Source organism: Erythrolamprus reginae, chromosome 3, assembly GCF_031021105.1.
Source record: "Erythrolamprus reginae isolate rEryReg1 chromosome 3, rEryReg1.hap1, whole genome shotgun sequence".
In the NCBI taxonomy this organism is placed as follows: domain Eukaryota; kingdom Metazoa; phylum Chordata; class Lepidosauria; order Squamata; family Dipsadidae; genus Erythrolamprus; species Erythrolamprus reginae.
The window spans coordinates 203,313,327-203,336,725 of record NC_091952.1 but is presented as its reverse complement, the minus strand read 5'-3'; the positions used below and the strand labels follow the sequence as shown (position 1 = coordinate 203,336,725).

General features: G+C 37.3%; 1 protein-coding gene across 10 annotated transcripts in view; it reads left to right on the top strand.

Moving 5' to 3' along the window:
• ZNF521 (zinc finger protein 521) overlaps positions 1 to 23,399 on the top strand; it is a 378,383-nt gene that overhangs the window by 85,944 nt on the left and 269,040 nt on the right. The window contains exon 1 of one of the 10 annotated variants that reach the window (XM_070747660.1): positions 520 to 864. The exons of 8 other annotated variants lie outside the window; for them this stretch is intronic. The gene's annotated coding sequence lies outside the window, so the exon portion shown is untranslated. Of the gene's footprint in view, positions 1 to 519; positions 865 to 23,399 lie in introns of those variants that run through there. One more of the 10 variants, XM_070747663.1, reaches the window with a different exon arrangement.

Below are 23,399 nucleotides of genomic sequence, written 5' to 3'. Positions count from 1 at the left end.
GAAAAGCTGCCACTGTTTTTAAAAGATGAAATGCTAAGTTCCCTGTTGTCTGTACTATTATTTCTTCTTCTTTTTTTCATCTACAACTTCTTTGATTCTTTCATATGTTGATACATTTAAGGCACAAATCTCTTTGCCTTTCTGGATGAATTTTGGATTGTGGCATGTTGCTGTTAGCCGCCCCGAGTCTCCGGAGAGGGGCGGCATACAAATCCAATAAATAAATAAATAAATAAAATGTGTTCTCAGCTTTATTAATTTTGACTGCCGTGTGTTGATAATCGTGCAAGTCTGATGATTTTGCAAGACGTTACTGAGGAAACAGGTATTTAAAGGTACTATAATATCTGCAATGGCAAGTTTTGAATGCCTGTGTTTTTAGTCTGGCTCCTTGAATACTAGGAAAATGTGAAATCCGTGTCTGCTCTTTATTGTACGTGCACAGCCTCCCTCCCTTTCTAAAGGAAATGCTTTTTAAGCTCTTTCTTTGACTGCCTTTTGATAGCGTGTCACCTGACCCTACCGGGAGAGAGCTCAAGGCCTAGGCTCATGTTGAGCCCCGGTTCTCTAGGGACGGAGGAGTACCTTCAAGCCCAGCATCTTTCAGCTTTACAGACAAAGACAAGGAGAACATTCTCACAGAACTCAGCCGCCTCCCACAAAATAGTTCCAGCTGTTGGCTGCTCATGAATTGAGACAGGGAGGGGAAGACGGGAAGGAAAGGATTGGCTTCTACTGTAGGTGTGGCCTCATACAGAGAACTCGCCTGCTCTCCAGACAACGTTTTTAACTTAGCAACTTAAAGAGTGGAAAAGGAGATACTATGGTCAACAGGCAATCTATTCAGTGGACCACAGCACAGAGGTATATTGAACTCCATATTACTATTCCAAGTTGGATTGACTCCTCCATCTGCCTCTTTTTGACTGGCTTCTTAAAAAGAACATTGTAGTTAATTGAAGCTGTGCTTTGGTTTTCTTCTTGGGATTTATTTACTTAGAAAGTGACAAAGGGAGCAAAGCTGTAGGGCTAATACAAGCCAATGTATTATTATAGCATCCATTCTTAGGAAGCAGAGTCCCCTAAAATATGCCTGACAATGTACCTTGTTAGCTTTTACTGTGATTAAAGTCCGTTGGTTTGTTGGTGACATGATCAACCATCTGTCCTGGCTAAATTATTGTACAAGTCCATATAGTATGAGTTGGAGTAATTTTCTAGTGTGCTATCTTTATTTGAATCTGAAAAAAGGGACAGAATGGGCAAGCTTAAATAAGTCAGGAAGGCTGTCTGTTTTATTTAAAGCCAATGCAGAGAAGCTTCAAGACGTTTTTGGATATGGTGTGCCTCTTTGCACCAACATGACACAGGTATTCAAAATTGTACATGATTGCTTATATACTACAGGGATTGGCAGGGAGCCTAGATTTCCTGGTTTATATACTGGAATTAAAAAAACAAGCATCCAATAAGGCAGGGAGGAGAAAAATATATTTACTGCTTTGGATAATTCGTATCAGTAAGAAAAATGGTATGGGTTGATACATAGTCTGTTATTCTTTTTGTCATCATGTCATTTGCTTGTTGTTCCATGATCTAGTCAATTTTTGGGGGGGAGAATTTGGCAATTGAAAACATAGATGGAATGATACGATCTGTGAACTTCATGATATCCATTCAAGAAGATCTGTTCTACCACAACTAAAATTGTCCTTGTAAATGTGTAGTGAATATACTATATATATACTCGGCTATAATGTATTGTTAAAATGCTTTGATACTTTTCCCCATTATACAAATACAGTGTTCCCTCGATTTTCACGGGTTCAAACTTCGCGAAACGTCTATACCACGGTTTTCCAAAAATATTAATTAAAAAATACTTTGTGGTTTCCCCCCCTATATCACGGTTTTTCCCGCCCGATGACGTCATATGTCATTGCCAAGCTTTCGTCTGCCTTTAAAAAACTTTTTTTAAAATAAACTTTAATAAAGAAACATGGTGAGTAATAATCTAAATGGTTGCTAAGGGAATGGGAAATTGTAATTTAGGGGTTTAAAGCGTTAAGGGAATGCTTGGGATACTGTTCATAGCCAAAAATAGTGTATTTACTTCCGCATCTCTACTTCGCGGAAATTCAACTTTTGCGGGCGGTCTCGGAACGCATCCCCCGCAAAAATCGAGGGAACACTGTATTCATCTTTACTAAAATAACTTTTGACCAGAATGGTTGAAATAATCTTTAAAAGATTAAGATTTCTGGTGATATTATCAGAGTTGTGCAAAGAGCTGGTTCTAATATTACAACTTAGACTTTAACATGTCTACTTAACAATTGTTGTGAAATTTTCCTGATTTTTACCATCTCTTGAGATTTCTTGGGAGCTTTGCTGCCCCAATTCACTAAGTTATCAGAATATCACCTGCCTTTTCCTTCCTTATTATTTATGTTTCAGTATTCTCCCACATCATTTTATTCCATTATAATCATTGCGAAAATTATAATGGAATAAAATGAAGGGGAGAATGTCCGAAACATAAATAATAAGGAAGGAAAAGGCAGGTGATATTCTGATAACTTAGTGAATTAGGGCAGCAAAGCTCCCAAGAGATCTCAAGAGATAGTGAAAATCAGGAACGTAAAACCTATGGGGAGGCTTAAAAGTGAAAACAAGATGTTTATTTTGGATGTGAAAAGAAATAGAAAGCCAGAAGAGAAAGTCAGTTTAAGTATCTGAGGCTGAACAAGATGCCACATCAGTCCCACAGGATAAGGACTGCCATATTTGTTGCATTGGATCTGAAGGAATTTACTTCCTGAAAATAAAAACATGAGCAGTTTTGTCCAGCTGTTGGAGTTTTAGCAAAATTAAAAGCTTCTTATCAGAGTGGTTTCCTTATTTTGCCCTCACAATTAAGCACTCTTTTAATCTTATCATTAAGCACTCTCTTAACCATCTGCTCGATAAGCTTTGATTGCTGGATTCTTACAAGGTATTGACGGAAATTATTTCATATTGGCTGCAAATTATCTGAGAAAGCCAAATGGTACTGCATCAAACATTACAAGGAGGCACATGCACTGATATTTGTGTGCTTTTTCTTGCACCCTTTAATTAGTTAATTGGTTGATGAGCAGATAAACAGAGGAATGTTAATCATTGGCAACCTTCAGTCTGGAAAGATTATGGTATCATACTCTGGAGGGAGTTCCTAAAACTAGAGTTCCTTCCATTGTAGCTAAAAAGGCCAATAAGAGTGGCAATTCCTTCCACACTGAGGGTAGATCCATTCTGTCCACCCATCATCCATTCTTACAACATGCCCGAGCCACTGAAGATGTCACTGTTTCAATAGTGTATACATGCTAGAAATTCTGGCACGTTCCAAGACTGCGCTATTTGGAACGTTGTCATGCCAGGTGATGCCAAGGATACTTTGGGGACAGCACATGTGGAAGGTATTCAACTTTTTCTTGCAGGCTGATTAAAGCGACTGGCAACAGTATTCTAGAGTTGGCCTTCTCCGGGTCCCGTCGACTAAACAATGTCATTTGGCGAGACCCAGGGGAAGAGCCTTCTCTGTGGTGGCCCCGACTCTGGAACCAACTCTCCCTAGAGATCAGAATTGCCCCTCCTCGCCTTTCGTAAGCTCCATAAAACCCACCTCTGTCGTCAGGCATGGGAGAACTGAGATAACTTCCCCAGGCCTATATTGTTTATGTATGGTATGTTGTGTGCATGTTTTTTAAATTATGGGTTTTTAGTTTTCATTATTAGATTTGTATTGTATATTGTTTTTCTATTACTGCTGTGAGCCGCCCCGAGTCTACGGAAAGGGGCGGCATGCAAATTTAATAAATAAATAAATAAATAAATTTTAAGGTTCACCATCGCTGGCCTAAGCTATACGCTGTGGAAACGTTCCCATAAACAAGGCCTGCCACTTGATTGTGAAGTTGAAGAATACTGTTTCTTCCTACATCTTAGCTCATGTCCTTATGTTTATGACTACTTCGGGAACCTCCCTGTACAGTCTGCACCTGAGATCCTGTTTAGTGTGATAGCCCCTGGTTTTATGGATCTGGTGCTGTTATGAACTGAACTTCAAATGCTATCTTTTGGTCCAATCTTTTCCAGCCACTGGTAGGATTTCCCAATGTCAGTCCCTTCAGGTATACAATATATCTATGGTACAGTATATCTATATCTATAGATGGCATCATTTATTCTATTTTTTATTCTATTTTTTCTGATTTTATGTATGGTGGGACTGGTCTCTAGGTGTCACACGACTTTCGTTGTCAATGACAATTTGTTGTTTTTGACAATGACAATAAATTTATTTTTATTATTTTTATTTTTATTATTATTATTATTATTATTATTATTATTATTATTAATCATCTATCTCATGCAGGGTTTTGTCTTTCCATGGTCTTTCATGACCTTCCTACCATGTCCGTTGCTGTCACAGGGATTCTATCAGCAGTTCATCTTTGAATGCCACATTAGTTAGTACAGGTTGTCCTTAAATTATGAAGCTGGCAATTATGAAGCCCAACATTTATGTTGTTAAGTGAGAAATTTGTTAAGTGGGTTTTATCCCATTTTATGACTTTTCTTGCCACAGTTGTTAAGTGAATCACTGCAGTTGTTAAATTAGAAATATGGATGTTAAGTGAATCTGGCTTTCTATTGACGGTCACAAAAGATGATCACATGATTCCAGATCACTGCAACCATTATAAATATGAACCAGTTGTCAAGCATCTTGAATGTAAGTCACATGACCATGGGGCGAGTGCTGCAACAGTGAAAAATGGACATGTCACTTTTGTCAGTGCTGTTGTAACTTTGAATGGTCACTAAATGAACTGTTGTAAGTTGAGGACTACCGGTATTCCTAGATGCTCTGGGTTTCCTCCAGAGTAGAACTTGTCTGCCCTCTTTCTGGCAGATGTACAATCTCTAGTGTTGCAATTGGGGTGGAAATCTCTCTACATTGTGCATTGCTTCCAGGTCCTCACATCAACAGCTTCTGGGTCTTTACATGTGGGCAGCATGGATCTTTTTCTTCCAATTGTGCTGGTGTTCAGGACCTGTTTTATCTTTTTGTGCTACTTGAATGTTGCTGCTTTCCTTATCAAGTAAGCTGTACTTATAGCTGGTCTATAATTAATCTTAACTACCTTCCCTGACTTTAATACCATCCGGCCACACTTCTCCAGTCTAAATGATATTCCATGTCTTTAATCTAGATCCATGTCAGGTGGATCAGCAAGTCAATGTCTTGTTTATTTTAGCATATAGTTTGATGCCAGACCTGTAGAGAAGGTGGCTGATGGCAGTTCCACTCTTGAACTTGTAACCATATCCAGGGATACAAGCCTATGAGACTCGGCAACGGCAACAGGGTATCACCTTGGTATATGCCACACTTGATGGCCACTTGTGTGAGCTGTTTTGAAACATTCTTAGTATCCTGTTGATTTGTATTGTGTCAAGTATTCATAGATCCATGTGTATGGTTTGTAGGCTTTCATGTAGTCAAGGAAGTGCTTATCATCACCAATAAATCTCCGAAGGACCTTCATTAACCAGGAAAGATATGTATTTAATAAACGGGTCGCTGAGGTCATAGTCACGAGGGCACTGTTTATTTCATCAGTTCTAACAGAATCAAACTCAACCAGATAATAAACCCTTAGTGAGTCCTAGGCCCTTCCATACGACTTGTACAAAGATTGTCAACCAATTGTGAATCAACCTGAACGAAACATGGCACCCTTTTCTCTATTCCTTTAATATATATTCTTGCTTGGAATTTCCAGTGAGACAAAAAGTTGCAGTATCTCCAAATGCAAAATATTTCTTGATATAATCTAAAGGCTGTTATCTGATATGTTCTGCCTGTCTTTATGAGATATAGCACTTGCCTTCAAGAAAAAAAATATTCATACCTTTTATTGGTGCATTTTGTTTTGTTAAAATAAAAGATTTTGGAGCTTAACATTGATGCTGTCTTGTATCAGACAGAATATTGTATCATTGCTGTCTGTACCTGCATGTGACTTGGTGAAACATTTCTTTTTTACATTACACTGTAAAATGCAAGGCTGTAAAAGCCTATAATTTATAAGGCTATATTAGGTACTTATGATATATATATTATAGCCTCTCATTTATTCTATATATAACTCCATAGAAAGTTTTGTGGCATTATAGACCACAAATGTGTAGCTCAATTGGCTTGTCATCGGAACACGAAGGCATTTTCCCCCCATACAATGCTGCTATTTATAATCAAAGGTCAGAAGCATCTTATTTAGAGCTGTTTTGGTTCATGTTCTCCACAAGTACTGGCATCCCTCTAACACAGTGGTTCTCAACCTTTCTAATGCAGTGACCCCTTAATACAGTTTGTCATGTTGTGGTGACCCACAACCATAAGTCTAGTGCCAATTCTCCCGAAAGACCTTTAAGCTGATTGGCAGGAAGGTCAGAGGGATACCCCCCCCCCACTATAAACGCCTGATTGGTCAGATTGTAAAAATACGTTCCAAAGTGCCAGAATAGATTTTGTTTGTTTGTTTGTTTGTTTGTTTGTTTGTTTGTTCGTTCGTTCGTTCGTTCGTTCGTTCGTTCGTTCGTTCGTTCGTTCATTCATTCATTCGATTTTTGTGCCGCCCTTCTCCTTAGACTCAGGGCGGCTTACAACATGTTAGTAATAACACTTTTTTTAACAGAGCAAGGTTATTGCCCCCACAATCCGTGTCCTCATTTTACCCACCTCGGAAGGATGGAAGGCTGAGTCAACCTTGAGCCGGTGATGAGATTTGAACCGCTGACCTTCAGATCTACAAGTCAGCTTCAGTGGCCTGCAGTACAGCACTCTACCTGCTGCGCCACCCCGGCACTATAGTTCCTAACACCATGGGATATTTGTCTTTTCCAATGGTCTTAAGCAACTCCTGTGAAATGGTCGTTCAACCTCCAAAGGGGTCCTGACCATAGTTCCCTCTAAGCTGAGCAGTGAGCAATCGCTCACTTAAAAATCATCATCAACTCAGAGTTTTCCAAACCTGCCCAGAAGCCGAGAGGGAAATTTTATTATTATTTCTGTGTCGCCCAGTCCCAAAGGGACTGCCGCTCAGACACTATACTTTTCCGCCCACCCCAAAAAAAATTTAGAGAGAACACTGGTCCTGACCCCCAGCTTGAGAACCACTGTTTTAAAACAATATGTAGGATACAAACATGAAACCATTTTATACTTACCTTTTCTCATTTTGTATCACTATAAGATCATTAGAACTGATTTAAACAGTTCTTCTGTTAAAGAACCAAAGGGACTACCAAGATTCTGTTTCTCTTTCAATAAAGTATTATTTGAGTCGGTTTTCTAGGCTGGACTACCTTGATGGGCTGACTTTCAATCCTCATGGTGTTTTGCCTTCCTTTTCACTTTTATCTGTTGAGTTAGAGCTTAGCCCAGTATGAATTTCTTCCTAATGTTTTCTTTATTTCCTGGGATTAAACACATCTGTGTGCAGATTGTTGAAACTATCTCTGCCTAGCTTCTCTAGAGTCCTTTACATCTTGTGACCTCTTGCAGGTCTTGTGTAAAATATTATTAAATATGTCTGCATCTGTTACTGATTAAATTCCAAAATTAGAACATATTCATTGGCTGTAGGTCCATGGAAAGAGGTAGCTGTAGTGTCAGAACTGCAGCCTATATTTTAAAGGTTCTTCAGATTGCAAATATTGGAATCAGAATTTTGGGCAAAAAAAGGAGTACTTAGAGCAGAGTTGCCCAACCTTTTCAGCTTTGGGAACTGACTGGAGAGGGGATGGTTGTGTGAACGTATGGTGGGCAATGTGCATGCCCAGTGCCATTTTCATGCCCAGTGTGGATACATGCATACCATTTGTGCAGCTGGAGTGTCCATGCACACACTTGCCCACTGCTACCACGATTGGGATGTGCATACGCTCACCCACCACTTCCACGACTCATTTCCAAAAGGTTCAAGGCCTGATGGTGGGTCAGGGGATTGGGGCCTGATTTAGGGGATATGTTGGATAAACAGTGAAAACTGAAGCATATCCTGTGGTTTAATTTAAAGCAAGCTCCTAAACTTTGTCATAATTTATTGTATTACAGTAGTCAAATACTTTGAACTGCTCCCTCTGTAACTATTTCTGGTAGGTCTGATCCTGTCATATGCTTCTGGCAAATAGTACAAATGGGAGAGCATGTTTAGGATGTCACTGTATGTATGAAATATCTGTGTAAGAAGTATTAATAATTTAGCTTGCCTCACCAATTCAGTTTTTTCCGAATGTCAAGAACAACACAACAGCAGTATTTTTGTAATTAGCAGGTTGCCATTGCCCAGGTGGGTCTTATGTCAGACTTAATATTTCCCTACCACTTCAGTAAGTCCTTGATTATGAAACATGGGTACACTTTGAACAGAAATGACAAGGTAACTGTTGGTTCCAAAATCAACACATGTGCATAAATATATGTAACCCATATTGTATTTTACAACAGAGATAAGGGATTAGATTGGACCATCTCTTCCCTTAGACCTTGAGTGACTATCCCGAGTGCCTTCTGCTTAGAACTGAAGCACTGTTTATTCAGGGTCAATAGTTGATTGGAGATAGCATCAATGCATCTTTAGAAATGCTTTATATATCCCTTTAGTGCGTCCAAATGTAGTACTAAAAGCAGAGCTCTAAATTTCTGACTAGCTGCTAGTTAGAAATAACCATATCTGCCTGCAGAGAATTCCTGAGTGTTCATTGCTGAACAGACACATCTCCATCAAAAAGGAGATGGGGAATTAACTTGGCCTTTTGCAGCAAGGAAGAACTTCTCCCTGAAGGGAAAAAAAAAGACTGGGCTGATTGTCCCAGCTTCTTCCTTCATCATGGAAAAAGTGACTCTTTTGTCCTTTGAGACAAAGACCAGGATCACTCCCAATCCACAATCACTCCTGACCCACATCTCTGCAGAAGCAAAAGAACTGGATGACAGCAGGGGTAGTGAGTGCCCTTTTAGAAGTTCAGTTCTTTAATGGCAGCCAGTCTTGCTTGAGAGCTCAGTCAGAGATAATTTAAATCTCCATTCCTACTTATTAAGGTAACACCAGGAATTATCTGAAGAATGTTCATACAGGCTGTCTTAGGCTACGAAATTGTCTAATCACTGTTTAAAAGTTGATAACATTCTACAGAAAGAAAGTCTCTTTATGGGAGACTTTCCTTTGCCTTAGAACAGTTAGGGGAAATCAAGTGTCAAGTCCATATTATGGATTTCATGATAGCCTTCACCTTCAAGTTGCTTTGATGAATTAGATTCTTAGTACAGTAATAAAAATCCCAGCTAGTTTATTCTGTATTTAATTTTAAGCAAACTGTAGATATACAGATTGTACTTGTTCTTGAATGATCTATGCTGGAAAGTTGTATAATGGTGGTACCTCTGCTTAAGAACTTAATTCTGTGTCCAGGTTCTTAAGTAGAAAAGCTTGTAAGTAGAAGCATTTTTTCCCATAGGAATCAATGTAAAAGCAAATAATGCGTGCAAACCCATTAGAAAAGAAATAAAAGCTTGGAATTTGGGTGGGAGGAGGAGGAAGAAGAGGAGGAGGACAGTCGCTGCCCAGAGCAAGGGAGTGTTTCTTTTCTCTGGGCGCTGGCAGAGGTTTATTCCCCATCCAAGCGCCCAGAGAAAGGAAAATGCTTCATTTGCTCTGGACTGCCAAAGCCTCCTTAAGAACCACCAAAAGGCTCCTCTGGCAGTCCAGATGGCCGGGATTAAAGGGGGAATGGCAGGAAACTGGCGGGGCCTTCATGCTGCTCTCAAATTTCCTGTGAAATTTTTCCGGGCTCGGGTTCTTAAGTAGAAAATGATTCTTAAGAAGAGGCAAAAAAATCTTGAACACCTGGTTCTTATCTAGAAAAGTTCTTAAGTATAGGTGTTCTTAAGTAGAGATACCACCGTACTGATGGAATTAGTCACTCATGTGGCCTGCCTAACATACATATTGGTATGTTTTTCACGGTGAGCAAAAGAACTGTAAAAGTTGTTGCCCTCTTTGTAAGTGCAACCATAAGCTTTAGTTTTGGCATGTAAAAGATAATAATTATTTTATCTTTTAATAATCCTAATGGCAGAAAACACTCAGTTAAAAACAAAAGTTATGGAGCTATTTATGCAGATATTTATGCAGGGGTGAGTACAAGTGCACTAGAGTGCCTTCCGTCCCCTGTCCTATTGCTCTCCTATATCTCCTATACCTTTCTTCTATTCCGATATCTCTTGTTCTATTCTTTCATTGATATGTTCTATTACTATATCTTACTATTTTTATTATTATTTATTAGATTTGTATGCCGCCCCTCTCCGAAGACTCGGGGCGGCTCACAACAGTAATAAGAAACAGTGTAACAATGGGACAAATCTAATAATAAAAAATATATAAAAACCCCAACAATTAAAAACCATACAGCACATACATACCAAGCATGAAATATAAAAAGCCTGGGGGAGATGTCTTAGTTCCTCCATGCCTGGCGATACAGGTTGGTCTTGAGTAACTTGCGAAAGACAAGGAGGGTGGGTGCCGTTCTAATCTCCGGGGGGGAGTTGGTTCCAGAGGGCCGGGGCCGCCACAGAGAAGGCTCTTCCCCTGGGGCCCGCCAAACGACATTGCAAACGCCCTCCTTGCCACAGCCGAAGTCTATTTTCTATTCTTTCTTAGATATATTTTACTAGGAGTATCTCCTCTATAACCTTCTTCATGTATTTTACTATGTGTATATAGATATATACCCACTAAAACCCTCATTGTGGATTGGACTAACTAACTAACTAACTAACTAACTAACTAACTAACTAACTAACTAACTAAATAAATAAATAAATAAATAAATAAATAAATAAATAAATAAATAAATAAATCTATATTATTATGTCCTAAATAATATTGTGAAGTCTGGTAGGGTATGGGAAGTTCAAATGCTAGTGTAGCTCTTTTTTTCTGTACAACTTGGGAGTCAGGCTAGAAGCATTACCAACTTAATCTTTGGTCATTTTTTTCCACTTCCTGTTCTGTGTGCCCTCTTCTAATAGGTTTAGAGGCATCTCCTTTTTCTATTCTGAAAAAAGCTTTCATCAGTAGGAGCATATCAATGAATCGTGGAAGCCATATGTGCAGACCCCTGCCGGAGGATGGTGGGGAGGGATGGGGTGGGGAGTGGAAGCCGAAAGTGAATACCTTTCATATCACTTCCTGACCCTACTGAGTATGCTGATGGCAACAGAGCAGCTGGTCTGTGTCTGCAGGCGCCTGATCAGTTCGGCAGAAATATATCTGCTCGTAGACTTAGGGTGCCACCAGATCCTGCACAAATGGACTGGTTGAATCAGCATTATAATGTGATGAATGACATTTTAGAGATCTGTGCAGTGATACGGCACAGTTTGACTCATGCAGTTTTGTCCATATATTCATGATGCTGGGTTTGTTTATAGTGCTGAGTTGATCATTGCACAGTTTGTTGGCTGCTAGCAAATATTTTTGGGAGTGGGGGAAAGGTCTAAAGGATTAGAAAAACTGAAATGCAGAGGAAAGCATGCATCAGCTAATTTCATTTTAATTCACAATATAGTTCTGTTTCTTTTGGCTGATAATACTCTGACACGATAGTACTAGAAGATAAATAGCCTAAACAAAGGTTTTGGAATATTGCCACATGGTGGCCTCTCAATTAAAGGATAAAATTGCAAGAAACTATTCAATTTCAGCAGAACTGCAGCTGGATTTTTTGGGGGTCACTGACTTAAGCCAAAGGGTTTCTTTTCCTTTCTGTGTACAACAGGTGTAGTGTGCTGATAATGTTATCTGCCTTAATACTAATGGGACTTAGGCTGTGATCATAAATGTTCTTTCCCATGAGTACATCCCATTGAGATAAATAGAACCTGATCACGTGTGTCTGTGATCACAGCTTGAATCACCCAGCTCTTTCAAATGAATATTAACTATAACTGTCATTAGAAAAAAGAATTTACAGGTGTTGACAGTTATTTTCTTTTTTTTTAAAAGAATCTTTTCAGGTGTCTCTTATGAGGAATGCTTGTCTATCCATTTTACTCATAAATAAGAATATACATATGGCAAAACGTGCAAATTTAAAAGCTGTGAAATAACTGCACATTATACCATGTGACATGGGAGCTTTGCTATATGCTTTAGCTTTATTGGTCTTGTTTATAGTTTTCATTTTATTTGGACCATTTATATTGATTGCTAACATATTTGACTTTGAGAAGCAAGGAACCTTTCAGAAATGTATGTATTGGATGAATGAGCTATGAAAACGTAATTTAAAAGACTGTTTTATTTGAGATTCACTAGTCTTGTGACATTGTAAGTTTTGTACACAAAAGCCACTTGAACATTAAATGGAACAAAGACAACACTTTAAAACACCAGAGATGAGCTAAGAATTTCTATAGAGTACCCTGATACCCAGTGAAGGGCTACCAAAATTTTTACTACCACACTGTGGGTTTTGGCTTCTGCAGGATGTCCTGCATTTTCTTTCAACATCTTTCAGTGCAAATTGGGTGCTCTTGGGTGGAGCTCCATTTTTGCTACCCCATTGTGTCCCCTCTCCCCCCCGGGCTGGACAGTAGCCCACCCCTGCTAATGCCTATGTAACACCAATGGGCAAGGGAACTAATTTTAGAAAAACTATTGTTTTTTCCTTTAAAACATTTTGCTTCTTGTCCAAGAGGCTTTTTCGTTCCTAGCTGAAAAAGCTTCCCATTCAAGAAGCTTCTTTAATTCTAAATGAAGGACTGAAGAAGAACCAGGTCAAAGAGAACACGTTTCTTGAATGAGAAGCAAAATGTTTTCAAGGGAAAACCCCAAGAAAATCCACTTTCCTTTTGAAAAAAACACCTTTGTTTGGTACAACCATGACCAGGATGATTCAGAATCTTTATAGGTAATTTCAGAAAGTTTTTTTTCAGAAGCTGATGAGTTACCTGTACTTTATTCAACTTCTCTTTTGTTCAAGAGAGGCCAATTGCATAAAAAAACTGACAAGTCTAACATTTTTGAGCCAAAGCCATTCACCAAAACAAAAGTATAATCAGTATGATAATTATCATTTGACTTCCACTCCATGTAAATTTAATTGAATTAATTGCATGTTAATAATAAGATTTTCTTTATATACTTAATGATTTTGCTATCCGGCATAAAATATATAATTTGACTTCATAGGCTCTGGCCAAGGTTTTGGCTGCTGCCTTCAAACCTGGGCATCAATTTCTATACTTTTATAGACTAACAAGGCAAGAAGCTAGATAGACGGATAGGAAACCATTCCACTTATAACAATTGTTATGTACTGTGAATTATCAAAGTGCATAGATCTTTTCCAGTTATCTATATCCTACAACCATAATGGTGAACCTATGGCATGTGTGCCACAGATGGCACACACAGTGCTCCCTGCGGGCATGCCAGCAATCGCTCCAGCCCAGCTCCACCATGCATGTGTGCATTGTTTCTGATGGACAGTTGGTCTTTGAGTCTCTGCCATGCATGCATGGGTGGGGTGGGGTGTGTGAGTTGCATGTGCACATGCACGTGTGCAGGGGATGCTAGTATTGCATTTTGGGGCCTCACATGGCACCTCTATGCCCCGTTTTGGGTCTGGAAGGCCTCCTGCAACAACCTGGAAGCCAAAAATGGGCAAGGGGGTGCATGAAGGGGGGTTGCATGTACATGTGTGACAGGAACATTGAGGGTAATATACACATGCATGGGCATTGTACGTGCATGTACTGGGGTGTGTGATGCATGTGTGATGCATGCACAGGGCAGGGCACATGGGGCATTGTGCATTCATTGCATTATGGGTACGGGTGCACATAGGCTTTCAAGCACGCAATGACAGAAAGTTTGACCATCACTCTCCTAGAAGGTTTTACCAAAATTGAACCAACTCCTGGATAACCACTTTGTATGAATCCAATCAGTATTGGGACAACTTCATTAGACAGCAAATTAATACAGGTACAAATGAACACTACTCATTCATATATAGAACAGCAGTATTTTTTTTGCAAGGAATGAGAACCTTCTGGTCAATTCACCCCACTTCCCAAAATATAAATGAGTAGAACTTAATAATTTTTTAATCTTGCGAAATGTAGAAATTGATTTATTTCTTGTGAAAAGAATACTTTTTCCAAGTTTGTTCCACCTAAGTCAACTGTTTCTTGGGGGTGCCTTTCTGTATCATGGTTTGCGTCTGGTAATGCATGCCTTTACCCATTTTCATTACTCACAAGAATTATTGTTGAAATTTGACGAGATCAATCAGGCATTATTTTAATATCTCCATGGAGGCTGCATCGGCTATTGTTTCATCCACTTCAGCAGCTTGTTCAAAATGTTTACCACCAGCTGCCATTCCATGTCAATTTACTAACAATAGTGCAGGGAGAGCTATGCCATCCAGACTTCTCTTCTTCGCATCTGATAACTTGAATTTGACCCCTGGCCAATATAGAGATGACATTTCAGAAGTATTGAGGGCAGCCAAAGACAATCATCTTGAAAATGCAGTAAATCAAAATGTCAAATTTTCACAAAGTTTATTTGGTTTAATGGTCCTCATTAAATTTTTCATTTTTTAAAATCATGTAAGTTGCAGCTTTTATTCTTTTTTCCTCTTTTAAAGTTTGTTTTTATGTAATTACAGCATTATAGTAGAATATTCTTATTCTTTTCCTGGGTAATTCCTAAATGGTTTATGGAGCCAGTCTTTTGCCTTAATGTGTTTTAGTTGTCTTCTCAGCATTGATAAAGATGTTTTTTTGAGTAAATGGCATCTATAGACTTTTTAAAATTAACTTAGAGGTAATTTTTTTGTTAGCAATTCTGACTGTTTTTTAAAATAATCAACTTATGAATGGATTTCTAATATTTCATACAGAATAAGTAATATTATTACCTGATATTGTCTTTTTGCCTAAGATTATTTACTACTTTCATCTTAATCAAGAAATTGTTATTCCTGGGGGGGGGGGGGTGTTTCCATCTCATCCCCAGCCTTAGCTCTAAATCTTCTCTACGTGGTCTATGTATTTATTGCATTCTGGTGTTTTATGCATTTAGAACATTTACTTTCATAGCTTATCACTTTTAAGTTATTACTATCTGTTAACTTGTTTCTTCATAATGAATAGTGCATTTCCTCTAGAGAATCTTTCATGGGCCTACTTTACAATAGTTATATCTATTCAAGGATCCCTTATCTTATCTATGGCTTCTAGTTGGCATCAATCATATATTATCATTCACAGAAGAGAACTTAGTAGTGTGTTTGGATAGGAAGTGCTCTATACATTATTGATTTGACTGGCTTATCACTTCTCCGAATATAGCTTGGTAGTCACCCAAACATATAGTGCTTACAATCCTGAAGAACTGTAATACTTCAAGTGATGTTTCTTGCATTCACACAATCTACTCTAGATTTCTGTTCAAGGAGCTGTTCAATATGATTGCTCCTTATTTTGAAAGTAATATTCAGGGATTGCACATGGAGTACAGTGTCTGAGGGCCAGGAAACATACCACAATTCTAGAATGTTCTGAGGAGATCTGTGTTCCCCCGATTTTCGTGGGTTCGAACTTCGCGAAAAGTCTATACCACGGTTTTTCAAAAATATTAATTAAAAAATACTTCGAGGGTTTTCTCCCTATACCACGGTTTTTCCCACCCAATGACATCATATGTCATCGCCAAACTTTCATCTGCCTTTAATAAATATTTTTTAATAAACTTTAATAAATAAACATGGTGAGTAATAATCTAAATGGTTGCTAAGGGAATGGAAAATTGCAATTTAGGGGTTTAAAGTGTTAAGGGAAGGCTTGTGATACTGTTCATAGCCAAAAATAGTGTATTTACTTCCGCATCTCTACTTCGCGGAAATTCGACTTTCGCGGGTGGTCTCGGAATGCATCCCCCGCGAAAAGCGAGGGAACAGTGTATATTGAATGTACTGATAACTGTTTGAAGACTCAGTTACAGGTAAGCAATCTTTTCTTCCTGCATAGCAGATTGAATAGTAAATTTGTAAACAGATAGGGAAAAAGTTTGATGAAAGGGAAGTTGGTATATGTTTACTTTTGAATATATTATGAGTAACTTCTCACCTACTGACTATTATTGAGACTAGCACTCCATCACTAAACAGTGTGATAATAAAGTGAAACATTGCATGACTGTACCAATTTACTATATCACTTCGTGTTGCAGTCTTTAAGTAAATCATCCATGGCCACCCATTTCAGGTTAGGTGTTTTGTATTCACAAAAAACATTTCCATTATAGAAGGCCCATTCTATTTGTGATGGTGCTATAATTTTTGCAAAATATAAAAACGGGGAATCTATTTCCTCTCTTTTCTCCTGTTTGGTGTTGCATAGATTTTGTGGGGACATCCTAATTTGCATACCATTTATAAAATGATCTCATCAGTATATCAGTCTAGTAAATCATAAATGGAAGTATGAGATAGCTGGAGAATAAGAGTGAATGAAGGGAAGTATTTTGATGTAGAGAGTTGTGGACGATTTTCATTGACTTAACGAAGACTGTAATGTTTTCCCAGTCCAGACAATGTTTTATATTGCTTAAAAATTACATGTTGTCTACTGAAAGTAATAATTGTAGCATTTTGCAGATTTGAAATTTATCTCAAGATTGAATGAATATCATAAAACCATTTTAAAAAGCACTGTTGAATCAAGCTGGAATTCTCGTGACTTTGTGGACTCCGAGTTTTCTTGGCAGCATTACAAAAGTGATTTGACATTGTTTCCTCTGGGATTCCACCCGGCCCCCCCCCCCCCAAATTCAGAGACTTTCCTAAAGCCTGATATTCTTCTTCCAAGAATATCTAAGTTCTTCCAAGTTCTAACCAGACATGTTCCTGCTTAGCTTATAAACCCAAGCAAGTTTGCCATAAAGGGATTTGAATTATCATTCTAAATCCATAAGGTATTATTTTATACAATATAAATTACTGTACATTTTTACATATATGATTTGGGAAAATAATTACTGTAAATATGTGTTGATTGTGACCTTGTTTCAGTTCCCGCTTGCATAATGGTGAAATAATTAAAATAATGAGAGTAACATATCACAAATCTGATTGAAGAATATTCAGAGAAGTTGATGTTCTGTTTTTCCAAGCACTTAGTTTAGAGTTTGTGGATATGTGCCATATCTTAAACATCACCACCAGTCAATCGTATCTCCTTTGGACATCCTTTAACAGATGCTGTCAACTCATCACCTTTCTTTCATTTGACTCACTCTGTCTTCATGGATCACTGCATGTTTGCACGTGTCAAACAGAAGGGCACAGCAGTAAACGGAACAACTTCAAAAGCTTTGTTTCCCTAGTCCAGTGAACTGGCAGCCTTCAGAAGTCCAGTTCTCCAACACTTCATGTTTGTTCAAGTTACATTTTATTGGCATCATAACAGGTCCATGGCTGTATTGTCTGAAAAATATCTTCCAGGTATAAATTGTTGAATTTTTAGTGAACTTCATAATAGGTATTGTTTCAAATGCGCTTTCTGGCTTCCCTGAGAAACAGTATAGCAAGGTTCCATTACATTATTTTATTATCATTATTAGTGGAGCTTATGCGGAAAATAGAGATTAATCCAACCCCTCTCCTCAGTTTCCCAAATCCTCTTAAGTACATTGCAAAGGGCCAGAAGGCTCCCTGAATCAGATATGAGTAATTGTAAGAAGGTTGCAAGAGAGGTAACATACAAAAGTACAAGCAGAAGTCCTATTACAATGCATAATCAGTACCAAATCAAGTTTACATTTTAGATATTAGAGTTTCCTAATGCTTCAATACCAGTGCTTGAATACTGATTTTTTACAATACAATTCAGTAACATGGCTATAATACTGCATGCCAACTTAAGAAATTTGCAATACCGTAGCTGAGGAAACACATTTAAGTTGTGCATCAGTTCTTGTTAGCTTCAATTAATAATTTAAAAATGATGTAACTGCTTATATATTTTTCCACATGTATAAAATGTAATTAATTAATTGATTATTCACTTCCATTAACATGCTCACTATTTATTTGCCGATTAAGGACAAATATACTTATATGAAACTCCTTGTTCGGATATATCACTGATAAACTAACATTTTCTTTTTAATATTTTAATGTCATTTTTCTTAACAGCTTTTAACTTTGCAAAAGGATTACAGTATTATGACAAAAAATTCTCAAATTAGAGTTTGTCCATGATGTATCCTATTCATTCACTAGAGGAATAATCAGTAGGAAATAAATGCACTTGTCTGTTTTACTTTTCTAGTAAACAATAATTTAAGAAAATGCATATACATTTTCACAGTCTTTGATTTTTTTTCCATGTCGCTTGTTTTTAACCTGATTCTTTTTTAGAGGTAACTTAAACTTGCTTTTTTATTTTTTATTTTTCTGGCAAGGAAACAGAGTTTGTAATTTTTTGGTAATTGATTCATTTGGGAGAGGAAATTAATGAAGACAGTAAAGATAAAAAGAATTGCTTTCCTAGTTATGTACAAGGATTTACAAGGATATAATTTTAAATAGTTATAACCTATCTCCCATATTGCACAATTATTTTCCTGAAAGGAAAAAAAAAGGGAAGTAGTAGGTGGGGTTGATAATACCATAGGATGATGTAGAACACATTTCTACTAAATATAAATCTCATCACAGATGAAACAGTTCTGAAATATATTTTGATTGGTATGAATTTAACATTTAAAAAGCCACAATCTCTTTATTAAGATCATGAATAGTTTTTGGCTCACTCAGAGTGTCACTTATTTGTTATAATAACAAATATGAATGGTAAAATAAGAGCAAGCAGGTTTTGCATTCTGTATAATGACTCCCGACCATCCCGACCCCCAGGTTGAGAACTACTGCTATAAACCCGTGCATTGTGATTTATTCAGCAACCCATTGTAAATAAACTATGATATACATCATACATAGTCCTAGTCTTACAGCTGTACTTATATATCTAAGGTACTCTAAATATACCTAGAAACATAGAAACATGGAAACATAGAAGACTGACGGCAGAAAAAGACCTCATGGTCCATCTAGCCTGCCCTTATACTATTTCCTGTATTTCATCTTACAATGGATATATGTTTATCCCAGGCATGTTTAAATTCAGTTACTGTGGATTTACCAACCACGTCTGCTGGAAGTTTGTTCCAAGGATCTACTACTCTTTCAGTGAAATAATATTTTCTCACGTTGCTTTTGATCTTTCCCCCAACTAACTTCAGATTGTGTCCCCTTGTTCTTGTGTTCACTTTCCTACTAAAAACATTTCCCTCCTGAACCTTATTTAACCTTTTAACATATTTAAATGTTTCGATCATTTCCCCCCTTTTCCTTCTGTCCTCCAGACTATACAGATTGAGTTCATTAAGTCTTTCCTGATACGTTTTATGCTTAAGACCTTCCACCATTCTTGTAGCCTGTCTTTGGACCCGTTCAATTTTGTCAATATCTTTTTGTAGGTGAGATCTCCAGAACTGAACACAGTATTCCAAATGTGGTTTCACCAGCGCTCTATATAAGGGGATCACAATCTCCCTCTTCCTGCTTGTTATACCTCTAGCTATGCAGCCAAGCATCCTACTTGCTTTTCCTACCGCCCGACCACACTGCTCACCCATTTTGAGACTGTCAGAAATCACTACCCCTAAATCCTTCTCTTCTGAAGTTTGCTAACCTGTAGCCACTTTGATTTGTTTTTAACTCATTTTTCTTTTTGTCACATGTAAAAGAGATACTGTAATTGAAATCTGCCGTTTACTACTATATACCAGGGATGATGTAAGCTTTTGCATTTCATTATGCCACACCTAAGCCATACTTATTGAGACTCTGAGTCTATCAGGTTTAGTGAAGTTCACACAAATTTTAGCATTGTATAAAATCTCAGCTTCAAATTTTGCAAGTATTTGTCTTTGTATAGGTATTTATACTTTTGTGACAGCATATATTTGTGTACTGTAATTCATATTTTCTAGATCAAGAGTACTGTGGATGTTCGGCCTCTGAAAATTAACTATAAAGTAATAGTTCTTCAGTTTCATCGAATATGAACCAAAAAAATTAGATGGTTCTAAGTTGGAAGTTACAGGCTACTACTAGAGGAAGATCTGATTTCACATTTCACTGTTAGCACCATTTTGTTACAACAGTGGGAATACAGTAGTTCAAGGAATGTGTCCTCCCAAATCCCAGCTGTGAAATCACTCTGTAAGAAAGAGAAGTTATTTACTGCTGGGCTCACATTCTAAGCCAAAGTTTCATTTCCCTGTTAGTTCATCTGTAGTTATTGCAACATGTTCTTCAGTCAGGAATTCAGAGGGAGGGTAACTTAAATGTAGATATATATATAAATCTGCCTGCCTGCCTGCCTGCCTGCCTGCCTGCCTGCCTGCCTGCCTGCCTGCCTGCCTGCCTGCCTGCCTGCCTGCCTGCCTGCCTGCCTGCCTGCCTGCCTGCCTGCCTGCCTGCCTGCCTACCTACCTACCTACCTACCTACCTACCTACCTATCTATCTATCTATCTATCTATCTATCTATCTATCTATCTATCTATCTATCTGTCAAGCATGCATGCAATTGGAAGAAATCTAATTTTGAGGATTAATTTATAATGATGACCTAACATATAAAGTTGTGATGTTATATCTGCTTAAAGTCACTAAATATGTAGAAGAGGGCAGGTCAGACTAATTTAAACTCACTCATTATCATGACACAATTTAGATGTGATGGTAAACCCATGTTTAATATAAAAGTGCCTTACATCTTCTCACTGTTTCTTCTTCATGTTTTGATATTTCTCCATATGGGCTCCCATATACATATTGCATGATGGAATGTCTGAATCGGACCTAAGCCACCATCTCATTATTAATTTGATTTAAACAATATCTTCAAATTTTACCTTATTGTTAACTTAATTTGTACAACATAGCACAAATGAAATAATATTATAGGCATTAGAATACACGTGGATTAAAGAAATAGGCAACTCTATTCTTTCTATTTCTTTGTCGTTCTGCAATTTATCTTGTGCCTCAAGCTTCACAAAAATTTCTCAAATTAGAGTTTGTCCATGATGTCTCCTATTCATTCACTAGAGGAATAATCAATAGGAAATAAATGCACTTGTCTGTTTTACTTTACAGTAAAGATATTCCTAAATGTATTGATCTTCCGTGCATGCATTAGGTAGATAATTTGTGAAACTCTGGCTGTTGTGTCCCTGTGGAACTTGTACATAAGCCCGAATTCTCTGAAATTGAGCTACATGTGCCAATTCTTGTGTGTTAATCACCAAGTCTGAGGCATAAAAAGAGAGTTTGCAATAGGTGTACAAAATCAATGGCTCATTAAGCACCGGCCAGGTACTAGTGCATTTCACCGAAATGGACTTAGTCAGACATTTGCCAACCCCATCATCAATGTCCACTAAGTACAATGACCTTGAACCCTTCACCTCACACTTTTTCACATTCAGCACAGCATTCTAATGTGAGATTCGGAATTTTTTTAAATATTTAGAAATTTTATCATACAGCCTAGTTTGTATCCCCCATATATTTATCTGAAACAATTAAATAAGAATATATGCTTTCTTTATTGTTTGCTTCTTTGTGTTGGCTCAAAAAAACCCTATTAACCATACCTAGAGAAGCCCTTATAGTAATTAGTGTTGAAATTACTTTTGTTGGAATAAAAGGCAAAAGTTTTAATATGTATCCCCAAATACACATTTAGTGAAAATAGGCTGAGGTCCACACACTGTTTAATTCAACTATTTCCATCACTATCAAATGTGAGTTTTCAATCTGAGATGCTTCTCTTTTCTGTGGCAGTGCTAATAATTCACTACTAGTATTAATTTTAACAAACGATTTATTCTGATAAAATATTCTCTTGTTTCTGGATATTTTACAACTCACATATACTTCTTGCAAATAACAAAATACTTTCCAAATATCCAACTATAATATTTATTCATTGTTTAAGGAAATACCAAACCTTTCATAAACATAGAAACATAGAAGACTGATGGCAGAAAAAGACCTCATGGTCCATCTAGTCTGCCCTTATACTATTTTCTGTATTTTATCTTACAATGGATATATGTTTATCCCAGGCATGTTTAAATTCAGTTACTGTGGATTTACCAACCACGTCTGCTGGAAGTTTGTTCCAAGGATCTACTACTCTTTCAGTAAAGTAATATTTTCTCATGTTGCTAACTTCAGATTGTGCCTCCTTGTTCTTGTGTTCACTTTCCTATTAAAAAACACTTCCCTCCTGAACCTTATTTAACCCTTTAACATATTTAAATGTTTCGATCATGTCCCCCCTTTTCCTTCTGTCCTCCAGACTATACAGATTGAGTTCATTAAGTCTTTCTTGATAAGTTTTATGCTTAAGACCTTCCTCCATTTTTGTAGCCCGTCTTTGGACCTGTTCAATTTTGTCAATATCTTTTTGTAGGTGAGGTCTCCAGAACTAAACACAGTATTCCAAATGTGGTCTCGTGATTTACCCAAATCAATGATTTACCCAAAGTCAATATTGAAACATAAAAGTACTGTATACATATGTATGCATTCATATATTTATAAAGCAAATAAAGGTATCTATGACTTTTTATAGTAATTACTACTCAATACTGTTTAATCTACTTTTTTCTCCAATATTCCAAAGATTGCTCTTTTCATCATTCAATTCAAAATGATTTCTATAGTACTAACCTTCTGAAGCCTTGTACATATAAAAAAGTCCTATGTTTAAAATTATGCTTAGGAGTTGGGAGCTGTAATATGTTTCAATGAATTGTGAAATAAACTATTATTCACGCATTGGAACAATTTATACTTGATACTATGTAATTATTTCTTCATACTCCTATAGTTATAAATGTCTGCCTGCACGCATTTGGTTTATTACATGACTGGTTTTTCTTCACTTCTTGAAGTTAAACTATGAAAGGGTGATTGCTGCGGGTAATTCAGTGTTTAAATTGTGGCTTGATTACAAGCTAAACTTTCAGGAAAGATATTAGCGACATAAAACATGCATTACAGTATGTATTAATTAAAATTATGCTAAGTTATAAATTCTAAATTACTCGTTTTAATGTGGAGTAATGCTGAGGAAAATACTCTGTTGTGTGTACCAAACTGCTCTTTAAAATAA